Source organism: Orycteropus afer, unplaced genomic scaffold, assembly GCF_000298275.1.
Source record: "Orycteropus afer afer isolate SDZICR_OR568_19922 unplaced genomic scaffold, OryAfe1.0 scaffold00305, whole genome shotgun sequence".
Lineage (NCBI taxonomy): Eukaryota > Metazoa > Chordata > Mammalia > Tubulidentata > Orycteropodidae > Orycteropus > Orycteropus afer.
Window position 1 is genome coordinate 915,108 of NW_006921892.1, and position 5,796 is coordinate 920,903.

Here is a 5,796-nt window from a genome sequence, read left to right on the forward strand (position 1 = left end):
TCAATTTGAGTGGTGCCACATCAGCAAATGGCAGTCTCGAAAGCTTTACCTTATCCATATGAGTAAGGCTGATTTTACTCTGATAATGCAGCTCTTTCGCAGTCCTGCTTTGAGAGCTTTTGAAGCTAAGTGACTCATCTTCCTCCTCTGTATTGGACAATGTTTCTGGACTATTCATAAATGTATGCAGTAATATATCAGACAGTGTTTCTCTGCTATTCATAAGGTTTTCCCTGGCCAATTCTTTGAGAATTGGATGGCCTCCTCCTTCTTCCTAGTCTGTCTCAGTCTGCAAGCCGGGCTGATACCTGTGCCACGGGTGCACCCCACTGGGTTTGAGACACCAGTGGCACAGCCTCAAGTCTCACAGCAACATGTCACCAGAGTAGGACAAACCAACAGACAAGTTTGTCTCCTTCAGCTGTTGTAATCCCCTCCAACCACCCTTACATGGCTCCCTGTGGTTGAATCATTGATCTGTTCCTATCCCCTTTGCCTTTTCTGTCCTCTCCCTGCCTTCCTGTCTTGCTCCTTGTGGGGCATGGCCTGGGTACCCTCTCTTCACCTGGGTCCCTGCGGCTGACTCCTTGATATGTTACAGTACTCTTTGCCTTTTCTGTCCTCTCCCTGAGAATAATGAAGAAAAAAATGGAAAAAAATGCAAAAAGAAAAACAAGGAATGGGGTCAACCATGAGAAAAAAGAAGAAAAATAATTTGCAACCAGGAACACAGAAAAGAAAAAGCTGAAAACTAGGACCTGGGAGGGGAATAATAGTAAAAAGGACAGAAATAATAATAATAGTAGTAGTTTTAAAACAGACAAAAGCAAGCAAACTAAAACCAGAAAAAAGAAAGAGAAAAAAAAAAAATTGGGAGAGGGCAGACAGGGCACCCAGGCTCCCTCAAAGCACACAGAGTGGGATGGAGTTCCTGTGGGCCCAGGAGGTGGGTGTCTGTGAGGTGCAAGGGTAATAAGGAGAATGTCACACCTTTTTAGTCATCCAGGTCTGGAGTGTCCTTGGGGTTACTCAGATATCTTCTGGTGGCTAGAAATTGAATTACAGGCTCTGGCTCTCTGAGAAGCTTCTCTCTCCACATGGGCTCTGTGGGAAAGTCCTAGACTCTTCTGGTACTTTTGGGACCACCAACCTCCTGATTCCCTACACTTATAGAAGCTGGCAAGTCCAAAGTTCTTGGATCAAATGTCAAGCTGGAGGCTTTTCCTGACTCTTGCAGCTGCAGGGGCTGAGAAGCTCAAGGTTGGCAGTTAGTATACTGGCTGTTGACTCCAACAAATGAAAAATCCAAGATCTCCAGGTCAAATGGTGGATTTTTGCTCACTGACAGTTTTAGGCAGCACAATAAGCACAAAAATGTCTACAATAAGCCTCAGCAATTTTACTTTCGTACTAAAACTAATGGAATATATCTCCTTTGTGTCCACCTATGTTTTCTTTTAAAACCCATGTTTGGTCCATATCAATTTCTCGTTTTCTTGTTTATGGCATTTCCATCTTTATAAGCATCCAGTTTCTCCATTTCCAAACATAATGCTCATATTTGATAAATTTCTTTTAAGATGAGCTTAACCCTCTTCTTCATCAAATTTTCTCTAGCTGTACCAGTTCCATAATTATCTAATTCTCTCTTGAACTATTATAATCAAGTTATATTTCATTCCTATCCTACTCAAAAAAGTGAGTATATCATTAGCAGACAAGGGATTTAAAAAATACATACCTTTCCTAGAAACCTAGTAATTCTAAATAACTTTTAAATGTATTTAAAAACTAATAAAATCAAACTCACTGCCATTGAGTTGGATCCAACTCATAGCAACCCCTCCTTGGGTTTCTGAGGCAGTATCTCTACAGAAGTAGATTGACCAACCTTCCTTCAGAGGAGTGAGTGGCTGGTGGGTTTGAACCACCAGCCTTCTAGTTAGCATTCAAATGCCTTAGGCACTATGTCACCAGAGCTCCCAAATATATTAAAAGGAAGCACATATCAGACAAGGTTAAAAAAAGAAAACAAGCAAACCAGTTAAAATTGAATCAATTACAATTCCTGCCAATCCCATGCCCAACAGTGATCAATGATGTTGTTCTTATTGTTAGGTGCCTTAGAGTCAGTCAGCCCCACCTCAAAGAGACCATATATAGAACAGTATGAAATGCTGCTCATTCCTGTGTCATCCTCACAATATTTGCAATGCTTGAACCCATTGTCACACCAATCCATCTCAATAGAGGTCTTCTCCTTTTTCAATGACCCTCTAGTTTACCAAGCATGGTAACCTTCTACAGGGACTGGTTCCTTCTGACAATATGGCCAAAGCAGCTGAGACAAATTTGTCCATTCTTACTTCTAAGGAGCATTCCATTTATACTTCTCCCAAGATAGATTTGTTCATTCTTCTAGAAGTTCATGGAATCTTTAGTATTCTTTGCCAATACCACAATTCAAGTGAATCGATTCTTATTCTATATTCCTGATTCATTGTCCAGCTTTCATAAACATATGAGACTATTGAAAATATGATGGCTTGGTCAGGCACACCTTAATTTTCAAAATAAAGCTTTTGCTCTGTAATACCTTAAAGAGATCGTTTGCCTCAGATTTGGTCAGTCCAATACATTCTCTTGTTTCCTGACTGTTACTTCGATAGACACTGATTGTGGATTCAACTAAAATGAAGTCCCCAACAATGTCAAACTTTTTTTTCTCTATTTATCATGGGCCAGTTGTCAGGATTTTTGTTTTTTTTTTTATATTGAGGTATAATCCCTACTGAAGTCAGTAGTCTCTAAACTTCATCACTGAGTGTTTCAAGTCTCCTTAATTCCAGAAAGCAAGGTTGTTTCATCTACATGTCACAGGATTGGAGACTTCCTCCAATCCTGATGCCTCATTCTTCTTCATATAGTCCTGGTTCTCAGATTATTTGTTCATACAGATTGAATAAATGATGAAAGGATACAACTCTGACATATGTTTTTCCCTGATTTAAACCATTCAATGTCACCTTCTTCTGTTCAAAGCCGTCTTTTGGTCTAAGTACAGGTTCTTCATGAGTATAATTATGTACTCTGGAATTCCCATTCTTCAGAATGTAATCCATAATTTGTTATACTCCTCACAGCCAAATAACTCTGCATAGATAATAAAACACAGGTAAACATCTTTCTGGTATTCTTTGCTTTCAGTTTAGATCAATATAACATCAGCAATGATAACCCTCATTCCATGTCCTCTTCTGAATCCAACTTGAATTTTTGGCAGTTTTACATCAATATAAAACAACATATAGTATATACAATATTGAGTATTGTGTAATATATATATTATATATACTGTATGCAATAAACCATTTTTGAATTATTTTCATCAAAACTTTACTTGCATGTGACATTAATAACATTGTTCAATAATCTCCAGTCTGTTGGAGCACCACTCTTTGGAATGGGTGCAAATATGGATCTCTTCCAGTTAGTTGGCCAGGTAGCAATTTGAATTTCTTGGCATAAATGAATAAATGCCTCTAGTGTTGCATCTGTTTACTGAAACATCTCAGTGGGTATTCTGTCAATTTCTGGAACTTTGTTTTTCACCAGTTCCTCAAGTGAAGCTAGAACTTCTTTCTTCAATACCATTGGTTCTTGATCCTCCTGAAATGGCAGGATATTGATTAATTATTTTTGGTACAGTGACTATGTATTTCTTCCATCTTCATTTGTTGCTCCTTCTGTCTTTCTATATTTTGCTCTTAGAATTCTTAAGTAGTACAACTCGAGGCTTGATTTTATTCTACAGTTCTTTCTGCTTGTGAAATGTTGAGTGTGTTCTTCTGTTTTGATTTTCTAACTCCAGGTTGTTACACATTTCATTTTAATACTTAACTTTATCTTTTTGAGCTGTCCTTTGAAATCTTCCATTCAGATCTTTTATCTTGTCATTTTTTCCATTCTTTTTATCTACTATCCATTCAAGTTTCAGAGTTTCTTCTGTCTTCGATTTTTGTCATTTATTCCTTTCCTCTTTTTAATGACCTTTTGTTTTCCTCATGTACAATGTTCTAATGTCATTCCACAACCCCTTTGGTCTTCCATCATGGTGTTCAATACATCAAACTTATTCTCCAAATGGTCTCTAAATTTAGGTCAGATATAATCAAGGTCATATTTTGGCTCTCGTAGCCTTGTTTTAATTTTCTTCAGCTTAAACTTGAACTTGCATATGGGCAATAGATGATCTGTTCTACAGTTAGCTCCTAGCCTTGTTGTGACTGATGATATTTAGCTACTTCATCACCTCTTTCCACACATGTAGTTGATTTGTATTCTATCTTGTCAGGTCTGGGTGTATACTCATCATTTATGTTGTTGGAAAATTATATTTGTTATGAATAAGTCATTGGTCCTTAAAACTTCTATCACATGGTCACCAGAATAATTTCTATCACCAGGCTGTTTTCCAATTACCCATGCTTATTCATTTCTTTATGTTGATGTATACATTCCATTCATCAGTAATTATCAATGCACCTTGATTGCATGTTTGGTCAATTTCAAACTGCAGAAGTTGGTAAAATTCTTTAATTTCTTCGTATTTGGCTTTAGTGTTTGATGAGTAAATTTTCGTAATAGCAGTATTAACTTGGTCTTTCTTGGTGGCATTGTTATATGTGACTCAGACTGATAGAAACCCTATGTAAATAGAATGAAACATTGTCCAGTCCTGTCCTGACAAATTTTCCTTGTAGGCTTTGGATATTATCCTATTATTGACAGCATTGTACTTCAAGATAGATCTTGAATTGTTCTTTTCAATGATGAATATAACACTATTCCTCTTCAATTTGTAATTCCTGGCATACTAGGCCATATGACTATCATTAAAAAAATAGCCAATACCAGTACATTTCAGCTCACTAATGCCTAGGATATTGATCTTTATGCATTCCATCTTATTATTGACAACTTTCAGCTTCCTTAGAGTCATACTTTGTACCTTCCACATTCTGATTATTAGTGGATTTTTGCAGCTGTTTCTTGTCATTTTGAATCGTGACACATTAGCATATGAAGGCCCAGGATGCTTCACTTCATCCAAGTCATTAAGATCATCTCCACTTTGAGAAAGCAGCTCTTGCCCTGCTGTATTTTGAGTGCCTTCCAATCTGAGGTATTCATATTTTGGCACTGTAGCAGACAACGTTTCAGTGCTATTCATAAAGTTTTCAGTGGCCAATTTTTTCAGAAGTGGAAAACTCTTTCTTCCTAGGCTGTCTTAGTCTGGAAACTCCACTGAAACCTGCTTAACATGGGTGACCCTCTCAGTGCTTGAAATACTGGTGGCATATCCTCCAGCCTCACAGCAACACACAAGCCACCACAGTATGACAAACTGACAGACGAGTGGTAGGATCTTAAAAACAAACTTGATATTGTTATTAAAATAATTATAGGCACAAAGAAATATCATTCTATAGCTTCTAACATCAAAATAACACTGAAGTTACCAGATTATAACAAGCTGACAAGTGGGGATTGTGATCCATAAGATTATCAAATAAAGTTAGGTGTCTGAAAAAATAAAAATAGTTGCATATTCAAGAAAATTGCATTTCTATATTTTTTACAGCAGCTTTGGGTATATAATTCAAATGAGTGATATTGTTGTTGTTGTTGTTGTTAAGTGCCGTCGAGTCGTTTCTGACTCATAGAGACCCCATGCACAGCAGAACGAAACACTCCCCGATCCCGCGCCAGCCCCACAATCCCTGCTATACTTGA